Source organism: Sturnus vulgaris, chromosome 10 (assembly GCF_052056855.1).
Source record: "Sturnus vulgaris isolate bStuVul1 chromosome 10, bStuVul1.hap1, whole genome shotgun sequence".
In the NCBI taxonomy this organism is placed as follows: domain Eukaryota; kingdom Metazoa; phylum Chordata; class Aves; order Passeriformes; family Sturnidae; genus Sturnus; species Sturnus vulgaris.
Window position 1 is genome coordinate 21,776,352 of NC_142252.1, and position 26,079 is coordinate 21,802,430.

The following is a 26,079-nucleotide window of genomic DNA, read 5'->3' on the forward strand; positions in this document are numbered from 1 at the left end:
TGATAAGTCCTTAGTTTGAACTATGTTGTGAGTTAAGTGATCTCTGTTTATCCTACAGTATGCTGCAAGTATCAGTTGGCTCTAAATACACTGGTTTTAAATAACTCCTGGCAAAGAAGAGGAAGGTCTGAATACACCATGCTTCTTTTATTGCTTAATCGTTTATAGTAACTGTAAATAATAATAAAGTGGACTGGCTACAGAACCTGTCCTAGTAAAATCTAGGAGCAGTGGTATGGCAGAATTTCTCAGTTTGAAGGGACTCCATCTTTGACAGTTCTCCTAAGGTAGGTTATTTTGGAGAAAACATATGTTTCCATTTTCTCTCCCTTGGCTTCCCTTTTAGTCCCCAGGCTCCACTAGGGTCACAGCAACATTAAGGCTTTTGTCACTGTGATTAATAGCTCTTTAGATCATCTTTAATTCACTCACTAATGACTGAGGGTCTTTCTGCTCTCCAAGTAATCGCGTGATGTATGAGCCGATAGTACACCTTGTGGCAGAGGTGAAAATCATTCAGGCAATGCAAATATTGTCACGGGGACAAATGTTTTCCCTGTTAATAAAAATTAATGAATTCTACCCAGGAGCTAGTTAAAGAAGCTCTGGTGAGAGAGATCCAAACACAAACAAGTTCTTGCTGCTTGGAACCATTAATTCAGTTTTTCTAGATATGTGAGGATAATTATTTTTAGTATTTCTGCATCTGCATAATAGATGAGAGAGTGGCAGGTTGATTTAATTACACAAATGCATTGCATTGCAGGTAGATCTGTCTTTCAGCTGTGTCCACATGCTTGTCTTTACTTGAGAGGTGTTATTTTGGTGCTTTGCATTGGTTATATCATGGATTTCAATGCTTTGGAGTCAATTTATTTAAAGTAAGCTCCAGTTCCAGGCTGAATGCTTCCTCCCAACCAAGAACCATCTTGTTCAGGATGTCATACCTGTAAAATGATGCAAAGATATTTACACTCATAAAAGGGTTGATGAAACAGGCTGTAAATTAATCATCTGGAAGAGGTGGAAATGCTTCCTGTGTCTTATTATATTTATTGCACGTGTATGAGTAACAATAAAAATGTTGTGTCCCTCAGCCAGGTCACCTTCTGGGGTGGGTAATCCCATCCCTCAGTCAGGGCCCAGGCTTTGTTGTGCTGAGCTGTTGGAAAGGTGTTTCTTATTTACTGCTGTAGCACAAGCCACGGTTAATGCTGTTGTCTTTTTGTTTCATTTTGGTAGTCACCAATTCTTTCTTCTGATGACAAAAAGCTATTGTCTCAGTGGAATAAATATTTCTGAATTACTTCCCAGTCCCAACCTTATCATTTACATCTTAGAACAAGAAAACAGTAAACTTTTAAAAGACATAATTTTACCTCTTCACAGTGCTTATCTACAAAGGAACATATTACTGAGGGGGGGAAAGAGCTCTAGTTGTTACTATTATTTCTGGTAGACACCCAAGGAGAGTAGCTAATTTGTTCTTCATTAATGCCAAGGACAAATAAAAAAGCAAGGACTGAATTATGCATTTATTTCCATTGTGCCTGTAACATGGGCTTCCACTCCCCATCATCCTCCAAAAGAATTCCCAAACCTTTGCTGTGCATTTCATGTGATACCATAGGGTGCAATAATGTGGTTTTAAAAGAAGATGAATTTAGTGGTGAATCTTAATTGAAGGCAGAAAATTACATGTAGCCCCCCTGCTGAAGGAAGGATGGACAGTTGGCTGCAATCAGAGGGGTTTTTTTTGATATAGCTCGACAACAACCTTTTAGTATTAGTTCACAGAGACCTCAACAAAAACCTTAGAGTCAAATTTATTTGGAATTTGAACACTTTTAAAAATCTAGGCATGACACCAATTCTTTGAATTACACCCGTTTTCTCTTTTGTCATGAGCTGAGACAGTCTTAGACTTGAGGATAGCTGGAGATGAAATTCCCAGCCTGTGCAGCCCTGTGCAAAATGAAAGGTATATGGAACTGACCTTTCAATTATTAGCACATGAGTGTATGTACCCAGGTTCCCCTTTTGACAACTAAATGCTACAGGGCCCAGGCTCAGCCCCTTGGGGTTTAAGGGCATTTTCAAGTGATTCACTGAGGTTTGGATGTGTCCCTTACAAAGGTTTTGCACTTGCATAAAACCCAAAGCACTTGGATTTGAAATTAATAGATTTTTATGTGAAAACTTCTTTTTTTATTTATGGTAGAACATATAAATATTCAATGAAAAGGATTTTTAATTTTTCTGTCAGAAGAAGTGTTTGACCCTTGTCTCAAAATGCTGTGATAAATGATATTATCTTACATATAACATTAATAAAATATTAAAAGAGCTGCTATGCTGCATCTGCTAGAATGTATAAAACAGGATTCAAAAATGCATTACCATGCTAGAGACAGAATCAATTTTATTCCAGCAGAATAACTCTGTGGAAAATTAAGGAGGATCCTCCAGCATGTTTCTGGAGATGTAGCCATGAATTATTTGGTGAAATCAAAATCTGGATTTCCCAGCTTGTGTCTAACTTCAGGAAACCAGACTATATTGATTAAAGTTTGTTTAATAAAAGAATTGGGAAGGGTTCTGTGCTGGTCTCCAGTGATAAATTGCTGCAATCTTTTCTTTTATTATCACCCTGCTAGTCCTCTGCTGCTCAGCCCTGAATTAGGCACCTAAATAAGATCCAGATTTGCCAAAGTGCTCGGGAGTCAGGAGTTTCCACTGGGAGACGTTTTTCCCCTGAACTTCCAGAAGAATTAGGTAATGGAGACGGCCCGTTCAGTGTCACAGAGGGAACCAGGCTGTTTGGCAGCCTTGACCTAAAAGGTTTCAATTTTCTGGGTGTTGTTGCTTCTGCAGTTTGAGGCGAGTGCACAGAGGAGTGTGGCTCCCTCTACATCACCCTCTGCTTCTGGTCATGGCTGGGATGAGAAGAGACAGCAATCCTCCAGAAATCCTCTGCCTTAAAATACCTGAACTCCTCCTCTCACCTCGGGTGCCTGAATATCAACCACTTTCCTTGACACTAAATTTCAAGCAGGAATAAAGTTATTAAAGTTTTACTGGAGCATAATCTACCTTTAGAAAAAAAAATTATATATTTTCAGTGGAAAGTTCTGACTCTGTCAAAGGTTGGATATGAATACATTTTATATGCACACAGCAGTTATTATAGGAAGGGCATTATATTATGACAACATTTTGTCCAACCATACAGCATTAGCTCATTGTGATGAACCAAGTCACCCAAAAGAGCTTCAATGCACACCTGGCAGGTTTGAATTTTTGAGTTTCTTGCTGATTTTTATATCCTTGGACTTGTCATATTTAGTTTCTTCTAGTCCAACTGTCTTCTGTGCAGGGAATAAAAGTTTCCACAGTGCAGAGAAAACAAGAATGAAACCAGGTTCAGTGCAGAGTAACTTCTGCACTTGCTTCCCAATCGGTTTGAGCTGGGAAAAGCCAAGGAGGGTCTTTCCCAATCCCTCTGTTTTTCCATCAGGCTTGATGGGCTAAAGCCCAAAAGTCATCCATGCCTGGGATTCTGTGGGTTAAAAGCCATCAAAAATGGAGCTGTTCTCTCCACATCCAAATCAATAGGTGGCAACTGGCATAAGAGAAGGCCTGAGAATCTCATGAAACTGATTTAAAAAAGAAATTTAATCAGTTGCAGCGGAATCCGAGCCCTGCATGTTGTATAGGATGTGAAGGATTTATATTGGATGATTGTCTAATCTTCCATGTAAGTGGAACTTCTTTGGCCTTATTTTGAACCTGGAGTAATAAAGAAGGAAGTGAAAGCAAAGGTAAACCTAAAGTATTGTTTTACTCTAAATGCTTTCAGTAAAGGGCCTTGTTATCTAATGATTGGTACTGGATGGCTGGTATAAATCGTGCTGTTTGTTCCCTGCACTCATGGCAAAGGAAAGCAGAGGCAAAAGGAAATCAATTGGAACTAGCAGGTAACAAATGACCAGTCTTAGGCAAGCATAGCAGATGGGGAAAATAGAGTTGTGGGCATACATTATTGGGAAATGCAGCGGTGACTTTCCCCGTTATTTAAGAAATGCAGCAAATAATGAATATTTTTGATGGAGGGAGCCAGTCAGATAATTAAGAATGTGCAGGTGTTTGAATATTGAGTCATATTTTCGGTGTTTTCTTAGATGGGGTTCTTGCCCTTAATACTGAATTGCCAAAAGGGGAACCAGAAAATGTGGTGGCTGCTTTTGTGGAGAATGGCAAGCCCACTTCATTCAGCTGCCCCAGAGGAGTGCTGAGGAGCCAGCTTGGCTGTGCACTGTCCAGAGTCAATTCTGGAGTTGCCCGAGACTTTGGGAAATATTTTGGCACCACTGTGCCAGAATGAGCCCTGAAGATTTGCTACAATATTGTCAGATCTGAATTCAGATTAAGCTAAGTTCCAGCAGCTCTCTGAGGATTTCTCTCTTTCCTATTAGATCGTTACTGTTCAAAAAGATTCATTTTTCTGGAGCATGAAAAATCCCATAAAGCTCAAGAACAAGCTCTGCTACAGTGTCAGGGTTTTTCTGGAGATACAGGCAGGGAAAGGACCAGCAGGGGAACAATTCTTTCTGCTAGGACCTGGTGGGATCCCTGGTTGTGGGAACCAGGGCTGGATCAAATGGAGCATGGGCAAGAGTGAGTTTTTATCCCCCTTACTTGCTGTGTACACCCAAACCACCAATTTTACACCCCTGGTGCAAGCCAGATTTTAGAAACCTGGAGCTGGGTGTAGGGAAGAAAAGTATTCATGTGTGAGCAAGCACTGGGGTATGGAAAGATGGGAATCTTCATCCTTGATGGTTGTAAAGACCATCCAGACCATGCTGTGAGGGACTCTGTGTTTGCCCTGTGTGGAGGGTGATGGTCAAGTCCCTTCGAGATGGCCTGATTCAGGATTTGGCCTCCCACTGTGCTCACTAGGCTTATTTGAGAGCCTGGTCTGAGCTATTAGTCCTTTACACGTGGCTCTGTGTATGCAGGTAATAGGGACAGCTTCCTTTTCAAAAGTTTTCTCAAAGCATCTTAACAATATTCTCTGTATGTTGCCACAGTGTATTAGTTCTGCAAGCAAACCCAAAAGTGCTACAGGGGGGATACCCTAACACCTTGAAAAGTATCAGTAAAAACTGCTGAAAGCATTAAAAATAAATGAATCATGGAGTGAGAACTAGCGTGACAGGTAAATAGGCAGGACATAAAATGCCTCTGGAATCCGTGGGATATTTGCAGGTACAAGGGGGCTTCTAAGTCAAGGTTCATTTACAATGTCTGGTTGCTCTCTCCAGGAAAGATTTCTAATAGATTCAAGGAGACTCCAAGCTTTTAGTGGGCCATGGGAGAAGAAAGGCAGCTCTGTAAGGAAAGAGGTTTGGTTTGTTTATGGAGAAAACTCCCCAGTCATGTTCCATATTGTGTCCTGCTCGGAAGAACAACCGAAGGCTTTTACCCTGTGTAGAAGAAAGTGTTTCTGTGCAGTGGCCTCAGCTATTGTACAGAAACAGCACCTCCAGGGCATGGGAGCCTACCTGGAGATGGGCTGCAGCCTCCTAGAAAGCCCCTGCTCCATCAGGAAAGCATTTGTTTTACAATTAGATGCTGGTTGAGGTTTTTTTTTTTTTTTACTGCCCAGGATCTGTTCCAGCCTGTAGCTGCAGCACTGTCTGAATGGTGGAGCCTTGCCAAAAGTGAGCAGTGTCAAATGCTCTGTTTTACCATAACAAGTGCAGAGGTGAATGAGCACTGTCAAGAAAGCACCATGAATACTCTTTTCCGTTATTAACTGAATTTATTATTTTGCTGGTAAGAGTTACCAGCAGAAGGTGAACATTAATTTCACATCTGCATGAGCCTGGGCTGGAAATGTTTGAGGGCTCATTGGGTTGGGGGGAAGAAGCAAGCTCTGACTGCTCGTTGCTAAACAAAACAGCTAAAATCACAAATATTTCCAGTCAGTCGTGACTTTAAAAATATCCAGAAGCGCATTTGAATTTGGGAGCACGTAAAAGAACATCATAATCCGCTCAGGCTGTTATGTGAAACAGAAACAGGTTGAAGAAATCATTACCTGTTTTTATTCACCCAGTTTGTGCAAGTCTAACACCACGGGCTTGTGAGCCTTGGTGGTGTAAAACAACTTGCTTGGCCTGCTCTGGTTGCACAGCAGCCCTGGTAGTAGCTGGGATGTTGGATAAATGAATGTGTTTTTATTCATGCTTCTTCAACAGCTCTGAGGATCCTCTTTGTTCACAGTAATCACAGAAACTGTAGTAGGTGTAAATCCAAAGCTTTAAGGAAATCACTACCATGGCATGTTCTATGTACAGAGGAATGTTTCACTCACTTTGCTCATCAAGAGGAAAACTCATTGTTCATCCCAGGAGGGTTCAATGGAGATGTATCCTCCTAGAATGGTGCAAGGAGATAAATCCCACCCAGCAAATCTATTCAAACCTTCAAACTGTAAGGCCTGAAGGGGTTTGAAGGAGTTCTTCAGCAGCTTGGAATGAAAGCAACTGAAACCAGCTCTGGCACAGCTCAGGGGCAGATTCTGAATGAGTGCTCCACCCTCCCTAAAAATTGACATGTACTGCTTTGAATGAGGACTTGCTCTCAGTCCACCACTGGGCATGGGAAGATTTGTGGTGTGACTTAGAGATGCCAAATGCAAGTTGTCCTAATTGCTGCTGAAAGGCAAAGGGAGCAGACACAATTTCTTAATTAAAAAAAAAAAATTAAAAAATCTAATGTTAGGTTATTAGTGCTTTTAAATAACTTTGGTTTGTGGAGGTTTGATGTGGCAGTGTCCTCCCAAATTTCCCACTGGGAGAGGGGACTCTTCCCTCTTGGTTTGTGGACAGCATTCCCCAGGGGATGTTCTGCTATCAGAGATGGCTTTTTTTTTTTTTTTTTACAGATTTGCTGCCTAGTTATTTTAATTTATGAACTGAATATTTAGAATGTGGAGATGACTTCACTGAGCTGCCTTTTTTTAATTACAAAAGCAAATAGAAATATTCAAATCAGATCACACTAATTAGTGGAGCTAATTATGTTTTCCCAAGCATCTCTCTTCTTACCTATTCTGCAATGAAAAAAAATCATTTGCTCATGATGTAAAACAGGGGGAAGGAGATTGCCATGACAATTAGCAGTAATTAATGAGAAGCTTTGAATTGCTTCATGTTAACCTCAGCATCTATTAGGAGAAAAGGCTTGGATTTGCCCTCTAAGGGGTTTGGGTAGGCACAAACTCCTTCCCTGCCAGAAGGGAAGCAAAGACATGAGGGAATACAGCAAGGAGTTAAAATGGCCTTATCCATTCTGAGTGAGTGTTAGAAATAGTCATGTGCACCTGCTGCAGATTCATATCTCTATCCTTCCAACAAATAAAATCATGCTGGTAAATGTCTTAATTGAAAGGAATTTTTGCATCTTTAGGGCATATTTACCTTGACTAGAATAAATGCATGATCATTGCAGCTGGCTGTAAGATGTTACTTATTTTGAACAGAAGCTTCTTAGGTTTCAGAGTTTTGGGGTTTTTTTCCACACTGGAATGAAAATAAATCTCAGGAAACTTTATGGAAGGGAGCCATACTATAAAATAGCTTTTTTTAATATTAGTAAGAGCAAGTTTCTTCCAAGAAAAGACCTTGTAATGAAAGGTTCCTCTCTGCCCTGAGACACGCAGATATGTATTTATATGATGGAGTTACCTGTATTCAGAACTGAAAAGAAATACTGCTGAAAATATCTTCAGTTATGATTAATCTTCAAAGACAGGTTAAATAGAAATATTGAAAACATCAGGTCAAGCTCCTACAGTTGCATTTTACAGCTTTTGCCCGTACTGCTTGTCCCCTGCATCCATGGGACATGTGAAATTTGCGTGACAGAGCCTGGTAATAGTGCAACAGTGAGCACAGATGACATCTTGCCCCGTGTAATCAATCAGTAGTTTGCCTTTAACAGCAGAGAGATCAGAATTTAATTGATGTTCTTTGGATTGGTCCATAAAATGCTTCCAAGTGGTTTGTGTCACTACAGATCCTGTGTGGCCAGTAGGTAATATTCACGTTTAGAGATGTTTTCCTTTGGAAATATTTAGATTTGAAGTTTTGAGCCCCATGACCAGCTCCTTCCTGAGAAGTGACATGTGGAAGAGTTGAGAAACAGATCCATCTTCTGCACTGCTGCTTCCCTGTAATTGCTTCCTGAAAGCAACTTGTCCTGGATGTGATTTCTGCAGCAAAGTGAGAAGAAGTCACATTAACACACTGAAAGGGGAGATGCTGCTTTCAGTTCTCCTCTTGCCCCTGCTTTCTCTCCTGATTTATGGATTCATTGTGTACTTGCTCCTGACACAACTTCGTGCTGTCTCTGTCACAGTGGCTGGGATTATTTCTCTTCCTGAGGCTCCTGGGTCTTAGATTTGCACCGTTTCTAATTGAACAGCTGATGATTGATAATTGAATACAAGAATAGGCTAAAAAGCTTGGCTTGTGCAGCTGAGGAAAATGAAGGCTGATAGAGGTTATGTCTGATACTGAAGGTGACAAACACTCCCAGCAAACCATTTAAGCTAAAGGACAGTGCTGGAACAAGTACAAATGGGCAATAAAGTGTCCATGAATATTCTGAGGCCAGAAATGAGCTTTCTAGTAAGAAGAGGGTAAAAAGGAGGACCACCTTCTCCATGGCAGTGATGGAGTGAGGACTCCACATTGACAGAGCTGAGTGAAAGGTGCCTCCAGACTCAAGAGTCCATTGCTTTTGGAGGATGTATAACAGGGGGATTTCCTGGTCTGGTGTCCATGTTTGTAACCCTTTCTGTTGCAAATCATAGAAATTTGCCCATCTTGTTGGGTTTCACACACTTTGAAAGGAGCACTATAAAGGCTTAAAACAAGGCAAAAGATAATAAAGACTCATTTTAACATCTTCCCTCTCCTTTCTGTTGCTGCCAGACTTCTTGCATCCCAGGCTGGACGTGGCAGACTGAGGGGTAGGAAGCTTACCTGCTGTGAGATTGAGATATGTTGAGAGATGGTGGGGTAGAATAAATGTAGAGACCCTTTGTCCCAAGGAATTTCATTGCTGAGCCTGGCATTGCTTTGCTCCTGTGATATATGACCTATTTCGCTGTATTCTCTGCTGAGTTGGGGAAATAATCTTAGAGAGGTGCTTTGTGTGAAGGTCTGGCATTTTGTCTCGAGCTGTGATGCCGGAGTTTTGTGCTTGATGGTGCTCAGGCCTCAGCCTAATAAGTTTGCTTTCAAGAACTGGCGTTTTCAAAAACATTTGTTAGCTTCATTTTTCTTCCACTGACCTGAGCAGCAAACCCCTGAGAGTGGAGTTAGGCAAGGTGGTGCACTTGTGAGAAGTCTTTTCCATGCGTTTTGAGGGAAGGCAAAGCTTTTGTCCCAGGGCTCTGGATCAATCCTTCCTTTGCCTCTGTGCTGCCCTGCATTGCTCAGTGTTGTTGTGTTGCTTTCTGCCACTGCTTCTAAAGTAGTTTGTTACTGGACTTGGAAAGAGCTTTGCAGTGTTTAATCTCATCAGAGAAAACTTCCTCATCCCATTATTTGGGCAATTTTGGGGTGGGGGAGTGGTTGTTTTCATTTGGGTTTTATGATTTATACTTCATTTTTACGGCGTGTTTGTTCAGGAGGAGGGTTTTTCATTGCTTGCCTTTGTAGTGATTGTTTTGTACTTTCTTGGGACAAACCCGGCTCTTTTGAAGGTCCGTGTGCTTACGTGCAAAATATTGGCAGATCTCTGAGGCTGAGGAATGCAGTGGAAACCATAGTGCATCCTGTGCTTTGATTTCTGCAGATCTCCTTGTGTTGGTCATGGTTATGAAGCTGAATTTCTTGCTTCTAGTTCTTATCTACATTAATTCCTACAATCATCTTCATTCGTATTAAACTTCTCAATACACACTGTGAGCTGATTCAGCTCTAGTCTGAACTGGGTTAAATTAGCCCTGAATCAGGGCTGTAAATGCTACTGATGGTTCCTAATAATCTAGGGAAATTACAAAAGATTTGCTGGTTTGGTTGTGCACTTTGAGGCAGCTGTGTGGATTTCTGGACTTCTACCACGTGCTGGATGAGTGCTCTGCACCTTAGGGAGCCAGGCCAGTGGGAGAAAAGGAAATAGATTTACCCATACACATATTAAATATGTCCCGGGCATGTTCTCTCCAGGGACCAGTGTGACAAAGGTGTCTTTTTGGGCTGTATGCTCTGTTTGTCTCCTTGAGCTTGTGTGTTTCACTTCCTAAGAGTAAATTGGCTTTATTTGCATGAATAAAAATTAGATTTAGCGACAAACCTCTTGTCAAGAGGCATGAAGATTTTATGGTTTGATCTTTGGTTTCCCCTCTACCAGTGATAATCTGCACCACCCTTCTTGATGCGTTTGTCAATTGAGGGCACACAGCAGCTCAACTAGCCTGGTATTGTATTTTATGTGTTTGTTGGGATTAGAGAAAAAGGGGATGGTAATATTTGGAGTTGCATGGATTTTATCTGAGCTGGTTTTGCATCTCCAGACATAAAATTTGAAAGCAGCCGTAATGCTAAAATCAAGGAAAATATACCATTTCCTCTTGTTGTTTTGGAAGTGTTTCAGGGAATGTTTAATTTTGTGTTTGTTTCTTTTTTTTGTTTGGGATTTTTTTGTTTTGTTTTGTTTGTTTGTTTGTTGCTGTTCTGGGTAGACCAGGTTAATTTGTCTAAACTCCTTTTTCTATTTATTTTTACAGTTGCTTCTCTTCTTTTCTAAGTGTTAATTTGGGAGTTTGCATCTTGTTTGTTTTACAGTTGCATGGACAACGTCACCTTTTTTTGTGTTATGTTCAGGGGCAGTGGAAGGGGAAAAGATTAAAAATAATCTTGTACCACTCAAAACAATTTGTACTTTGAGCTCTGTGATTTCTATATTGTATCATCAGGTGGCTCTTTTGCACTTTGAGAAACAGTATTTGAAAGAACCAATATCCAACAGGAATCCTTCTGGGGGTTAATACTTTGAGTTTTGTCATCCTTCATCCTTGCTTTCCCATGGTTTTCTTCCCTAGCAATATGTCAATGTGCAAATTTTGGCAAAAGCACAATTATGCACTCAAAACTCATGAGTTAAGCTCCCCCCAAACAGATACTTTTAAAGGAAATCCTACAGTGTTCAACAGTGAACATTTTTGAGTACAGCAAACTCCTTCCACCATGCGGGTACTTAAGGAATTTCCTCTTTCTCTCCCCCAGTCCCATCAGACTCTGACACTTTAATCTTCTTCCTTTTATTCATCTCCTGGGGTCTGTGGACCTCTGACATTGATGATAACAGGACACTGGGATTTCTGCATTCCAACAGGGATGCTCCAACTCGGTCTCCTCTTCTGCAATGAGAGCCTTCAGTGATACATCTCTTGTTGCTGGCACACTGTAGCTGATTTTGCCTTTCTCAGGCAACCTCCAGGTTATTTAAGGTGCTTACATCACTTACAATGGTCTTTTGGTGCATTTTTTTTCCACAGGAAATAAGCTGTGACATATCTGTAAGCATCTATTCTCTCCATTGCCATCCCACATCCCTCTGATCGTTGTGTAAACACCACATCTTGGGATGCTCCAGCATCACAGGCCTTCTAATTTGTTGCATTTGTGTTTTTTTGTAAATACTCTCTTTGTGGATATTAAATAGCAAGCAGATGCCCATCAGAATATGTGCTTTATAGTCATTCTTTTGTTTGACAGAACGTTGAAGAGCGGATATGTGTTGCCTAGTAGCTTTTATTTTTGAGTCATTTATTTTAACAAATCAAAAGTTGAAAAAGAAAAAAACCCAAAAAAAATTTAAATATAGGCTTTCACCAAAATTATAATTTATATTGCAAATCATTGTGTTAGCCAGTTGTTCCCTGCCCCTTATTCATTTTGGAGTTATTGGCTGGACAATCATTCCTGAAACACGTGTGTGTATGTGCTGGGTGAACAGCAAATGCACCACTGGTCCCTAAAATGCTCACCCTGAATAAAATCTGGCTATTTCACATCAGATGGGCTTTTGGTCACTAATTTCAGTAGCTAAGGACAAAATCCTTCTAGGTTAGCTGAAACCCAATGCCTTGATTTTACCCAGAGCTCTGCTGTTGTCTGAACTGAAACCCCTTTTGCTCGAGTATCTGAGTCTGGATAAAACTTCTTGTATCTTTTAATGACTTTTAAACTAAATTTGCTAAATTACTTCCTCATCTTCCAAACTATTTTTAAACTTTGACTGTTACTAAATGACACCATAGAAAATCTACTCTAAAGCAGGGCAGAATCACAGAGGGGATCTCTTATCAATATATTTCCTCAGTGTGAGATTTATGTGGCATTTCTGGAATCAATAGGAGATTTTTCATTGATTTCAACAGGAATACCTGGCTTTAAAAGAGGAATCAGACAAATCCCCTCCTCTCTGTACACTTGATATATGACACAGGATCTGCAGTTTTCTCTGGTGCTTCCCAAGTTCGTAATTTGTATTTCACCCTTATGCCACTTTGTGAATTTATTGGCAACCAGAAGCACTCCATCAGGAATTTATAGTTTTGCCTACCATTTGGTGGTTATAACACTTTTTTAAAAGCAGTGTTTAGTTATTTTTAGTTAAAGGCCATGTGGGTGAGTTTGGTACCAGCCTGCCACCAGAGCAAAGTCAGATTTTTAAGAGACTAGAATCCATCAAAACTCTGCTAGCACTTCCATGGGTGGGGGGGTATTTGGTTAAATAGATGTTTATCTGGGAAAGTCATCATCTGGCTAGCAGCATACTGAATGTTTCTAAGCAGCTAACTTATGTATACTAAACAAATTTGGTTTGGCTGCAGCTAGAGCTGCCCTGTGGAAATTCTCAACATACATTTGTTTGATTGAGCTGTCATTTTCAGTTGATCTGCTGATGATCTGTGTCACTTTGTTTAAATGTCCTGGTGGTGTTTTTTTTTTTAGGTTTTTTTTTTTTTTTTTTAATACAGTGCAAAACCAGTCTGCTTTCTGTGATGGATTAAATTGAGGTGAAATTTGAGAGTTACTCCTGTTTTTGATTTCTGTGCCCTGAGACAGGTGGGCTGGAATGACAAAGAACTTCGCACACAAACACATTAAAACTAAAATGGAGTGGATGCCCTTATGATTTAAAACATCCGTAGATGTGTCAACTACCAAATGCTCCCGTTCAAAGTAGTTGTTGGGATTTGCCCTTTAAACAATAAATGGTGGTTTTTTGGTCTATCCTTCCAGCTAAAATACCTGGACAAAAAGAACATTGTGCCCTTTTCCTCCTGCAAAATTCTCTCTGAGTGCATAAGTGTTGGGGTTTTGTCCTCTGGTGAGACAACACAAGGTTAATTCTGAGATGAAGCCCCTGGTGGGTAACAGGGGATGGGAATGGGCTCTCCAGCATGGGGGCAGTCTGTCAGCCCAGTCTGGGAACTGGGAGTGTCAGCCCTGGGGATGTCCTTTCTGCAGGCACTTTCTAAGGGACCAAAGCTCCTTTCAGAGCTTGGTTCAGTTTTTTTTTTTTGTTTTTGGAAGTGTTGCTCAAGCTTTGGGCTATTGTTCTACTCCCTCAAGCTTGGTACAAGTGAGATTCTGGTGCTTCCACCAATTTTGGGGAGGAGTGGTGTTGGCTTCAACAGGAAAAACAGGATGATGTAGTGTGAGGGGAGGCACAGGCAGCTCTGAGCAGAGTTCCTCAGAGAGGAATCCCATAGCCAGGCTTATCCTGATGTTTGGTCCTGAACTTCCCCTCCTCCAGCTGAGCTTTCCGTAGCCCACACCCCTCACTACAATGCAACTTCTCTCCATACCCAGCGTGGGCTTTTTGTGCAAGGCTCACCACATTTCAGTCTTTGCTTCAGAGCCCTTGGAAGGCTCAATTTGTTCATCTCCAGCTTTTCCCATGTGGGCTGTGGTCCATACATGAGCTGCTACTCTGTGAGGAGACATCAAGGGATGCCAAGTCCAGACAAATTGCTTATTTTCCCAACATGCCACTGATTGTTTTTGTGACCATGGGTTGGTTCTGTTCTCCTCCATAGCTGTGGTCAGTGAGATGGAGACATGGATGTGCTCTGAGAGCTCTTTCAACACCTTCTCATGACAATGCTTGGATTTCTTTCTTCTGGTGTCCTTGGAGTTACACATGGCCCTACCAAGCTTGCTGAACTGAGGCTCACTGGAGTGTGGAGAAGATCAGCTAAATACCAGTTTGCTTGCTTTGAAAAGTGCCCTACAGGAATGGTTGCTTTTATTTGACTTGAGTTTCTAATGAGCTTACCAGGGAAAACTTAAAAATGCAATTTGTTCCTTCCACTTCCTTTCCCTGGAGGTGTCTTTTGTGAGCAGCAAATTGTATCACTGCAATTCTCTTTTCTGGTAGAGACACTGGTTGCTGCAATGAGGGGTATCTAACAAAGGTCTCTTGTATGACCACTTATGGCTTTGTGGAGTGTAGTAGTCTAGCCTGAAAATTTCTGAGTGTTTTTTACTCTAATTTGGACAGAAGGAATTCAAGTCACTTTCAGAACAATTTCAGGAAAAGCCACATCATTTTCCTGACATAAGAAACCCTCAGCCTCTCAAGCCATTTTTGCTGAAGGACTCCACCACTTCCATGATTTAGGATGTGTCTCTGTGTTTATATATATATTATATTACATATACATGTTGTATATATACATCCTTGTCATTATAAACAGTACTTAAATCCATGTCTGTAAACATAAATAGATATAAAGTTAAGTACTCTTTATAACAGAGGATTAGTCTGCAGTGACATAATAGGTAGAATTAAAGTATAAAACAACCTCCTGTTAGTTTGAGTCTGAAAGGTCCTGTGAGATCCTTGGGGATGGAGAGCATTGCCTGGGCCAAGGTCTCTAATGGCATGGCATCCAATTACACGAAGGCTGAATTTACTCCATTAAGAACTATGTATTTATTTAAGCTGTCATATATCAGCCTGCACATGAAAACAATAGAGCTCGTGAAGATTGCCAGTTTGGAAAGGAGGAGAAAAAAAAAAAAAAGGAGATTATTTTTCAAATTTTCTTCCAAGTTATTGGGATGAACCAGAAGCTTTCAGAGTGCTGATTTATTGCTCTCTGTTAGCGGCTCCCCAGGACCTCTCTGATTCTCCAAGATCAACAGCTTCAGAGAAAGCAATACAAGGTGTATGGAACAAAGAGGGGAATAAATTACATTAGCAGTTAACTTTCTTTACAGTTAATATATATTAATAAATATCTACAAAATATTTGAGGCTTTGACCAGGAAGCCATGTAAAATAAACTGTAGTCCTACTCTTTTTTTTTTTCCTTTTTTTTTAAAAAAGTCAAAACAGATCTAACTGATGTTAACTGTTTCACAGTGGGGGTCTCGTTCTGGTTTCACACTGGTGTCACTGTTGATTTTGGAGGGGGGCTGTGATCAGAATAAGGACTGTCACTCCCCCTGCCTTCCAACAGGCTACTGGTGCTATGGGAACCCTTGGCATTTCCATACTGTCCTGCTTTGCATCTTCAAAGCACTGGGGAGAGATGAGCTGTTCACCATGGAGCTCATCTGAGGCAAATGAGATAATATGATCCCATGGAAGAAATGGGAAACCCAAGAGGGAATGGGGGAATTTGTTACTGGATATGTTTGCAAAAGCAACTGAGTGTGCAGCGTCAGAGCTACCCGCTCCCAGTATAAGCAAAGGCTCTGTGGTTTGATGGACCCAGGGGGGTGAGAGCCCAGGAGGTCTTTCCTGTTAGTCTTGCATGTGCTGAAATATCTTCTCAATCTTTTTCTGACTAGCTGGGTTTGGAAGACTCTGGGCTTTGCTGGCCAAAAACACCCCAGTGGTTTCTGTGCCTGTGATATTTGTCTGTGGAGCTCTCCAAACATGGGCAGTCTCCTGGTCCTTGAGAGCTCCAGAAGAAGTTTCCCCTGTGAGCTCAGCCGTGCAGATGGATGTAATCCATTTTGCTCATTTTCCTCCAAAGAAGAGGGAAAAGGGGTGAACAGAGCAAGGTGTTGCTCTGTGTCCAATTGAAGCGAGTAGCAAAAGGCTTTTGGCTGAGGTTGAAAACGTGTTTTAAAGAGAGAACAGGAACCTCCCAGCATTGGCTGTGGACCACCAGCATGGCAGACAGGCAAGAGTGGAAAGCTCTGAGATAGTGTTAAAAACCTTCAAGCACTGGACCACAGAGAACTCACCCTTCAGAGACATGCTAGGTAAAAGCACAGCCAGACAAACACCCTTGGAGGAGTTTCCAAATTACATGAGGAACAATTTTATAGGAAAGAGGTGACAACATCCTAGATTTGCCAGATTTCTGCAAACACTTTTCCTTGTAAAACAAGTCTCCTGATTGCTCAGCAAAACTCAGAGCTCTAATATTTGGGGTTTGGAATTATTTTTTTTTCATTTAACTTCTCTGAACGTTTTCCTTTTTTATGATCTTTTTGGTAATAACATGGGAAAGAAAATGAAATATCTCTGAGAAAAGAAAGGGAAGGGAAAGAAATGAGGGGGAAGAGTAGAGAGGAAATTAAGGATTTTCAGGGGAAAGCTAACTTCTGTTTTGCAAGCACCTTCCTGAAGCAGAGGATGGAGACAGGGCACGGGGAGGGAGCTGTGGCCACTGGCACTGAGGCAGTGCAGCATCTTAAGCTGAGCTGAAGCCCATGAAGCCTGTGATGATGGAGGAGCTGGGCTCACATTTTATCTCTGTGTAGATGTCTTGGCCACAAAACCCTGGTGTTTCCCCTTGTCCTCTTATACAAAGGCCAAGAAAAATAATTGCTGCAGATTCTTGTAGCTCCTTGCGCTCATGTGTGCCACACTTCCTAGAAAAATAAACTATCTTAGAAAGGTAACTGAGAATTTAGATGTACTTAATGGGTGTAGTTTCCTTTTGCCTCCATCCTTGTTTAAAGTCATCCTACCATGGAGTTTGTAGGGAAGCAAGAGCTTTTTCCCAGTTGTGCTTGGATGCCTGCAGTAAATGGTGTCAGTTCCACCATTTACCATAAGGCAAATCTTATCTGCATCACCACTGAAATGAATGTCTTGGTAAACTCAGACACAAGTACCACTGGCATTAAGATAAATCCTGTTTGTTGGGACAGTCCAACCTTCTGAAATGGGGCAGCAAATCCAAATATGTTTTATCAACCATGAATATTTTGTTGAGATTAAAAGTTAATTAGTGTTTATATAGAATATGTGGATGGCACAGGTAGAATTATGTAAGAAAAAAAAATGTGGAATTGCTTTGAGGATTGAGCAGGTTCTGGAACACATTGGTGGTGGAGATAACGTAGATAAATCCGGTTCAGAATGCTTTTTTTTTTCTGCTCGGGAAAAAAATGAAACAAAGATTCTTGCACTCTGAAAATGTGTGGGTTTTTGGGTGACATATCAATGAGAAGAACATGTCAAAGTATGCCAGGCAAGGCCCTGTGTTTCATAGAGATAAACGACAAAAAATTTTCATACAAGTTTTACAGTAATCCCACCCAAAACATTGCTGTCATACAGGAATAAATGTGTACAAACATGTGATAAAGTAAAACTGTCCCAAAGGCTTTTTTTTTGTAAAAAAAAATAATATATATATATAGTGGATATAAAGATATTTTGATGCCCCAGAATGCTGCAGATTACACCTGACACAAAGTGTAGTTGCTCTTGAGATTCATGCTTTTCCAATCAGCTAAGTACATCCTGCATGTTACTGGGTGACCTTCTGCTGAGGAGCTGCTTGCAGGAAAAATTGTGGCCTTGTATCTCCTCGGAAACAAATGCTGGAAGCCAGTCCTGCCAGACCTTGAGTTTTTGAAGTGGATAGTATTGTAGGATTAATTATCCGATACTTTTCCTGATTAGTGTATTTGTTATGAGTACTTCTGTTAGTGCTTCAAGGACTTAACTACAGTGTATCACAGTGTCACTTGAGAATAATTAATACTCTTTCACTGTAATTGCATAATTAAAAAGCTGTCTGGCTGCTGGTGCGAAACTCTGCTCTACAGCAGCTCGCTTTTCCAAAAGCTGCTCCCCAAAAGTCCATTCATCCCTGGAATATTTGGGTAGAGCTCAGGAGCAGGTACAACCTTCTCTGAAAATCTCTCAGGTCTTGCTCTTTTATCCCTATCATTTTGGGAATGTCCTGTATAAGGCCAGGGGTTGGACTTGATGATCCTTGCAGGTCCCTTCCATCTCAGGTTATTCTGAGCTGCCTTCTCCCCACTGATCTCTCTTCCCTGCTCTTCCCAGGTGGAGGGCAGTGTCTCTGGGATCCAGGCAGTGCAGGTCCCTTCCCCAGTGTCTTCCTCAGGGTGTTTTTGCCCTAGTGGTAAGAGAGAGGATGGGGTCACTGAGTTATCATTGATTAATTTTTTTTAAGCTCTTGGTACTTAGAGTGAGGATTGCTCAGCTCCTTAAAGCAGATGGATGGGTGTTTGCAGGCTAGTGTTGAAGTGCCTGCTGGCAGGAAGGGGTTAAATTCCTTTTTATTCATAATGTGCTTTTGAAACAAAACTTCATGACCTGGCTTTTTTTTCCCTTTTCCTTTTTTTTTTTTTCCTTTCAAGTGATTACACTTTGCCGCATTATAAGGGAGCGAATGCATTTGTGTCTCAGGACCGTACTCTACCAGATACTGACATGTTCAACATCTCCTGTGGCTTACCAAACACATCAGGGATGTGGACCTCCCTCTGTTTTCTCATTATGCCAAATAATGAAATGTGGAAATAATTCTAATCCTTTCTTCTGGTTGTGCTGTACCTCTGAAAATATGATAAACTCAATCCAATTAAAAGTCATTACCTCTACAAGGCTCAGTCTCTATCTATAACCTTTGTTTTATAATTCACTCTGTTATCTGTCTTCATTATAATTTGGTAGAATAGCCATCTTTTATTACTACTTTCTGTTGGAAAGAAGCATGTGATTTCCAGTGCTACTTTGTGACACATCTCAGTTTAAAACAGAAAAGGTCCACTAATGAGTAAAAAGAAGTTCAGTTACACTGATTTATTACATTGAGATAAAGTTTCATTTGTGTTGATTATAATACTCTAGGTTTAAGTAATTGTTTTGATTTTAAAATGTTCTTTTACAGCAATAGTTTTTCACTGTGGCAGGGACTGTTAAAGTGCGTTACCTTTTCTGTCTTACCCCGGCTGATGCAGATTTAGTTAAATGTTGTTCATAATCGGTATTTTCTGTGTATAAGTGGCTGTTCTCACTAATTCACGCTTAACCTTCTTGTCCTTAGTTTTGTCCTGAGCTGGTTGGCTTCTTGTGCCATGTCAGTGTGAGAATATATGTAATGTTTACCATTATGGCAATCAAACAATGAACAAAAGCTGGTTCCCCTAGTCCATTTTTCCTCCCTTAGCAGTGATCAGTACTCAGGGCTAAAAGTTTCAATGCAGAATTCCTTCCCCCTTGGGTTTACTCCATATAGAGAGTCATAAAGGGCATTAGTGAGTATGTGTTAGCTGCTGCAGCTCCCCTCAGTTGAAATATCTTACCAAGGTAGAAATTTAAGTTATTAGAGTTTCAGTGTGCTTTAGGCTGCCTCCCAGCCTGTGTGGATCTCTCCCAACTCCTTGCTAGCTGCAGATCCAGCTCTCAGTATATCAAATCCTACAGCTGGCATTTCCCTCCTCTCTTACCCCCCACTCTGTGTAACCCAGGAAAGGTTTTGAAAGTCAAATATATATTTATTCCATTGAGGAAACTTTATCAACCAGCACCAAAGTTTATTGGCACTAGCTAGTGATATAATGGGTAGTTTAAACCCTGCTAACTGCGAATAATTTTTCAGCCGTGTTTATGATTGCAGTAGGCTCTAACAGACCAGAAGTACAGATAACATAAATATTTCTACCAGAGATGATTGTACTGGAACTATAAATAAAATTAGACTTAACTTGTAAATAAATTCAGTGCATGCCAGCCAACATTTATAAACCTTTGTTGCTGCATGTAGTACAGTAATTTATATGGAAAAGTGCACAGGAACACCAGCAGACAAATTTTACTTTTCAGTTATGCAGGTGCAACTTCCCCCCCACATCAAGGAGAGCAGCTCCTGTGTAAATGAAAGTAGAATTTGACCCACAGTCTCTCAGTGCTGGACCCTAATTAAAAGCCAGCGTCTGGTCCCCATCAGATGCTTTGGACTGTGCTGCTCAATTAGACATGAATGACACTAGACAGAGCACCAAATGCTACTAGTTATTGTAGGGGCTGATGGTGAGAATTGCCAGAGACCACAGGCAGGTCCCTCCACAGTTACTATATTATAACTTTGCTGGTCTGGTACCAACACTTGGCAATGCTGAAATTATCCTCTCTTAAAGACCTGATGCTCTAGAGCTTGTTCAGCTTCTTTTCTCACTTGCCTGTGGACAGATTTCTCTCGAGTGCTTCGTGCTCCTCAGGAACTCCCTTCTGCTGCCAGTATGAGCCTCTGGTTTCAGGGTTGTTTTCTGCAGACACTATGGTTTGAGAGACAAAAGCTGCTTCCCACACAAGAAGGATTTTTAATGTGAATTATCTGATGTGCACCTTGCCAGGAGACTGAAGCCACTCGATGTCCTTGGCATGGGATGTTCCAAAGGTGACCCTGGCAGAGCTCCCATTGCATTTCATGTAGATACTGCTGCCCACAGTGCAGCACCGTGAGAAGCTGGTGATTTATGTGCTCAGGCCACCTCGAGCTGCCTTTTTTTCCTGCCTTTGTCTGTGCTGCTTTTCCTACAACTCCCTCTTCTGCCAGCACGCAGAAGGGTTTGCTCACTGTGGCTCAAGGCTGAGGTGTGGGAGCTTTGCTGGGAAAATGCCCTCTGTGATCAGCAGTGTCATGAACATGAAGGGGAAGACTGAAATCTGGGCACCACATTTCCCTCTCATTTTGTTACATTAGTGTCAATCCGAAGAAATTTGAGTAATTTTGGTTAACTCCAGGACAGACGCCGATCTCTTTTATTCCTTGGTGGAAGTCTAAAGTAATTACTTTAGATTTAACAGTTGTGTAAGAGAAATCAGAATCTGGCCTTTGGGGCCACCACACGGGTGCTTTGGTCCTCCTTGCTCTCATTGCATGAATGTGGTTTTTGGGGTTGGACCTTTTGAGTGAGTTTTGGACAGCTTTGGTTTTCTCATGCTTGTCTTAGGATAAAGTAATACAAATATGCAAAATCTCCATGTGTTTGAAGGCTAATTGTTGTGAAACTATTTTTCCTTGGTAATTGAAGTAATGATTCAGAACAGCTCCAAGTGCTGTGTTTATCTCTAAACGTGCTTGTAATCTCTTTTGTTGTACAATGGAACTTGCCATTTGTAAAACAGCGTTTCTCTTCCATGTTTTATGATTTTCACCTAACTGGGAATTACTAGCTGTAGTCTGGTTAGAATCCAATCTCACTTGATTAGGTCTGCTCAATGCTTTTCACAATGGGGTCCTGCCTGGGGGTACCAGACTGTGTTACAATATAAATAATAATAAATAACCATCAATAGGTCCAGCTCCACAGAACAGTTCTGTGAAAAGGGAGCAGCACAAACCAGTTTCAGGTACTTTGACTGATAAAGTGTTCAAGCAGAGTAATGTAGCCCTTGGCTGGAGTCCTTCCTGTGCCTGGAGATAGTAACCCAATCTCTAAATGTTTCTAAAGCTAAGGATCCTTCTTTATGTCTCCTCTGGCCCCCTCTGAGCTGTGCCTACCTCGTGTGGACAGTCATGTGGCTCCCATTTTGTTCACCACTGGCTAAGAACTCCTTTTGAAGCTAATGGGCTTTCTTCTCCTAATTTTCTGCTTTTCTTGACCTCCTGTGTTCTAGACTGATGTGGATATATTTTGTAATCAATCAGTCTCTGCCTGTAACAGGTTGGTTTTTTTCTTTAATACTTGTTCAAACAGAAATTCAGATAAAGGTGTCCATTTGTATGCAACAGGAAATGCCTGTCTCCTTTTCAGATGTCCCTGCAAATAGTCCTGGCTGATTTCCTCTGCACTGAATGGTGATACTAGGTCAAACAAATATAAATTCTCACTGGTCTCTTTCAAGGATCTGATTTAGGAGTTTGTGGTACATTCAGGTCCACCCTCATCTCCTGCAGGAGAAGGGATTAATTAACCTGATCATACCATCCCAAAGCCTTCATTAATGCACCCTTGCTGAAGGCTGGTACAAGGCATGGTCTATAGACCTAGAGGAGCTCAAAGCTCCTGATGTGATGGAATTCTCCCTTCAAACAGAGTTGTGTCCTCATGGTGTCCAATCTTTGGGACTTGGGGTCATCTCACCTTTGAGAAGCTGCAGGCACGAAACTGTGTGGCTCTTCTCATTGCAAAGAGCCACTCTGACATTTATCTCAGCTCTTGCTTTATCATGCTCAGAAAGTGATGGCTGACTTAGGCTCTCTAGATGCCTTTGCTTTCAGCCTGCCCCTTTCCTCTGGAGTAATCCAGTTTATGATTAAATCACTGGTGGCCACGTGCACGAATCCAAGTGCAGAGAACTGCATTTATGTGCTAGAATGTCTATCAGTCAGTAGACACTTTGGGAATGTATCTCCTTAGGCACAAACAACCTGAGGAAAGGAAGAACAGAAATCCCTATGGATATGTTTTTGTTTTCTACGACTGGCTTTGGCCATGGAGATCTGGGTGTAGACTTGATCCCTGGAAGACTTTGTGGGAAGTTTGAGCTTAAGGCAGCCCTGGGACATGGATAAGTGTATCAGACCAGCACGTCTGCTCACTGTGAGGTGCTGTGGTGTGTCATTTCAGCTGCAGCCAGGCACAGCCCTGCCTAGCAGGAGGCACATTGTGCCTGTGACAGCAGCCCTGGGCTGTGTTCAAGCTCTGCCTCGCTCATCAGTGCCTCTCACCTAATTGCTCTTGGAGAGGAAAAGTGGGGCTGAACTAAGAAACATCCTAATGGAAGGAAGTCCTCTCCTCTTCCCAGCCATGAACAGAAGGCCTCTCAGTCTTGGAATGACCCCAGGCCCTGGAGCTCCAGAGGCAGCTTTGGCACATTGCTCTCCCGTCCTCATCAGGCACATCCCCAGCCACGTGGGCTCTTTCCTGCTGGTGGGCAAGGTTGTGACAAAAGTGCAAACACAGGTGTCCACTCTGGCCTTTTAGTAGCAATTAACCTTTACTCCTGGGTTTCCTTTGAAGCTTGCTCATGTTTTTATTGTAAAATAGTGGTGAAGAATTTCACGGAGACTGATATCTAAGCTTCCACATAGCCTAATCTCATCTCTTCCCTTATCAGGGGCCTCATTTTTTATTTCATCCCATTTATGGTGGGGATCATTATTGGAATTTAAAGAGGCCATCTTGAATTTCAAAACTGGAGTGCTATCTGTGTGAACAATTTGCAGATCACTGTGAAAATGATGCTTATCAGCACAGTCCCTGTGTCTAATTCTAACCTTACAAAGGTTTTCTATCAGTCAGTAACCTATGGTTTTGCTGGAAGTCCTGCTGATCCATGTGGGTGTAAATTTTAAGAAAAATAGTCATACACCCTTTGAAAACGAAGACCAGAATCTTGGTTCATGTGCATTGATTTTAATAGAGCTGCTTATATCATTAATTTCACAAATATGTCTTAATGGTCTTCCCATCTCTTGGTCGGTCATAATTCAACTCTGTGTCTATTTTGAGGCTTAAAAATATATTTTTTGCTAGAATGCATTGCTATTTCAGGCAAAGGACTATTTCAGTAATCCATTTTACCCACACTTAGAGCTTTGGGGCATAGAGGAGTATTATATTTTCCAGAGCTTTCAAGCTGAAAGCCCATGTTTAACGACGACATTGGGTGTGGCTGCTGGAAATCAAAGGAGGCACAATAGACCCAGCAAACGGACTTGTCTCCCTGCCAGGCTTTCAGAGGCCAATTTATCAGCTGCAGGTTTGACCCTATATGGCTAAAAATGAGCGTAGCCAGAATGACTGAGATAAGTATAACTGAGGCCTTTGAGTCTGCAAGAGAGAAATTAAACTGGACTGTCCCTGGGGAAGATGAAACATCTGTAAAGCTGTGCTTGCTGAATGTTTAAGGCTCAGCTTGTGCTGGCTTGTGGGCAGGCACTGCTGGCAAGTGGAGCTGAGGAAGGTGGCCCTTTGGGACAGGAACAGAACAGGTCATTGCTTGCTGTGAATTAAATTATTTGGCTGAGATGCTCTGTTCTTTTGTGAAGGAGAGTTGACTGTGGGACACAGAGAGCCTTGGTTTTATGGGACACAGCTTGGCAGGACGGGGACAAGAGCAGTGACTGTGTGAGATGGGCTTTTTAAGGAGTTTGAGTGTCAGGCACCCAGCTGTCATGGAAAATCAGTGGGATTTAGATGCCTGAAGTTTTTACCCCTGGCGCCCCCCATCCAATGAGCCATGTGCTTATCATCATCCAGATCACTTTCCTTGTGTGATTTCTCTTCCTGCACCCCATGTGTATACATGGGTTAGGTTTTTTTTTTTTCCCCATTTCAAAAACAGCTGAAGTCTTTTAGGCAGGACTGCAATCTAAACAATTGGGGGAAGACATCTGAACGGGAGCACGGCTGCCCTGAGTGGATGCAGCATCGCTGCTGGCCTGCAAACTCAGGGGACATGTTCCAGTTTTGGGGGATGCTCAGGAGGTGTGGATGGACCTCTGTCAATTGTCCTACCATGCTGGAGCACGGCTGAGTTTGGGGGCAGCAGCAGCAGTGCCACGGTGTAACAGAGATGGCTGCTGAAGGGCTTGCCTCAGTGCAAAGTGAGTGGTGGCATCCAGGTAGAGCTGTGTCTATCCTTTCCATGCCCTCTTTCCTATCCTTTGGAGTCCGAGATAGGTGATGCTGGGGCAGGAAGGCATGGCATGGGCTCATAAGTGGCAGGCACAGAGCAAGCTCTGCACCAGTGCTTTTACAAGCCCTTGAGCATCATTGCCAAAATCAGCTATGGCAGGTAGGATTTCTGAACCAAAAGCAATGGAAAATCCCTCTCAGTGTCCTTCTCAGCTAAATGGTGGAGTCAGTCAAGATTTTCTACTTCTCAGAAGACCAGGTATTAGGAAAGTGACAAACTAATCAATATTGGGTTCAATTGTTAAAGTGCAGGCAGTGTCTGCCAAACTGGAGGCCAAGGGGACGGGTAGCTGAACTTTCCTGTGACATGTATGAGGTCATAGCCAGTGCCACATAAAAGAAAGAAAAACAGTTCATGGCTGTGAATAAATTGCTCACAGATGAAGAATCCAGTTTGCCAGTCCTGTGATGGGAGCAATCTATTCCAATGATTTGTTATGTCCCAGTGTTTGTCTTAGGCAGTACCAGAAGCATGAAAGTACAGATATAAAACCGTGAGATAATATGTAACAAAGATGTGAGAGACAATGGGCTATGACCAGTTTCCAGTGGAAAAGACATACGGTGTTAATCTACCATGGATAGTTTCTTAAATGAGCAAGAAATTGAAAGAACACTTTAAAGTTTCCTGTTTCTTCACTGAAACAGTCATTCTGAAAGCCAAGCGCAGTGTAACACTTTCATTTCTGGGCCAACCACATTATGCAAATATCCTCAAGCTCAGGTTTTAAATACCTGATCTCTCAGTTTCAGTCCTTGGAGAACAGTATTCTCACCTCCTATTTCAATTAAGCAGAATGAGGTCTGATGTGTATAAAAACCCAAGAACATGAATAAGTTAAATGGATATACATAGTAAAGAAGTTTTTTTTTTAATTAGTTTGGCTGTTTTGCTCCTTTTACATGTGTTGTTGGGTTGAACACTGTATTGCTGGTGAAGCTAAAATCCCTGCTGAAGTAACTCAGTTTCTGACTAAAAGGAATTTATAATCAGTCTTACATTTTAGGTTGTCAAAAATAGTGAGGTTTCTTTTCTTTTTTGCTTCTTTTTTTTTTTTTTTTTTGTTGGCTAAGCCCCAGAGATGAAGGTTTTGTCTTTTTTTTTTAA

General features: G+C 41.6%; 1 protein-coding gene across 3 annotated transcripts in view; it reads left to right on the plus strand.

The window, feature by feature from the left end:
* The window catches only part of MECOM (MDS1 and EVI1 complex locus), a 329,136-nt gene that overhangs the window by 118,162 nt on the left and 184,895 nt on the right, over positions 1 to 26,079 (plus strand). The gene's annotated exons all lie outside the window — the stretch shown is intronic.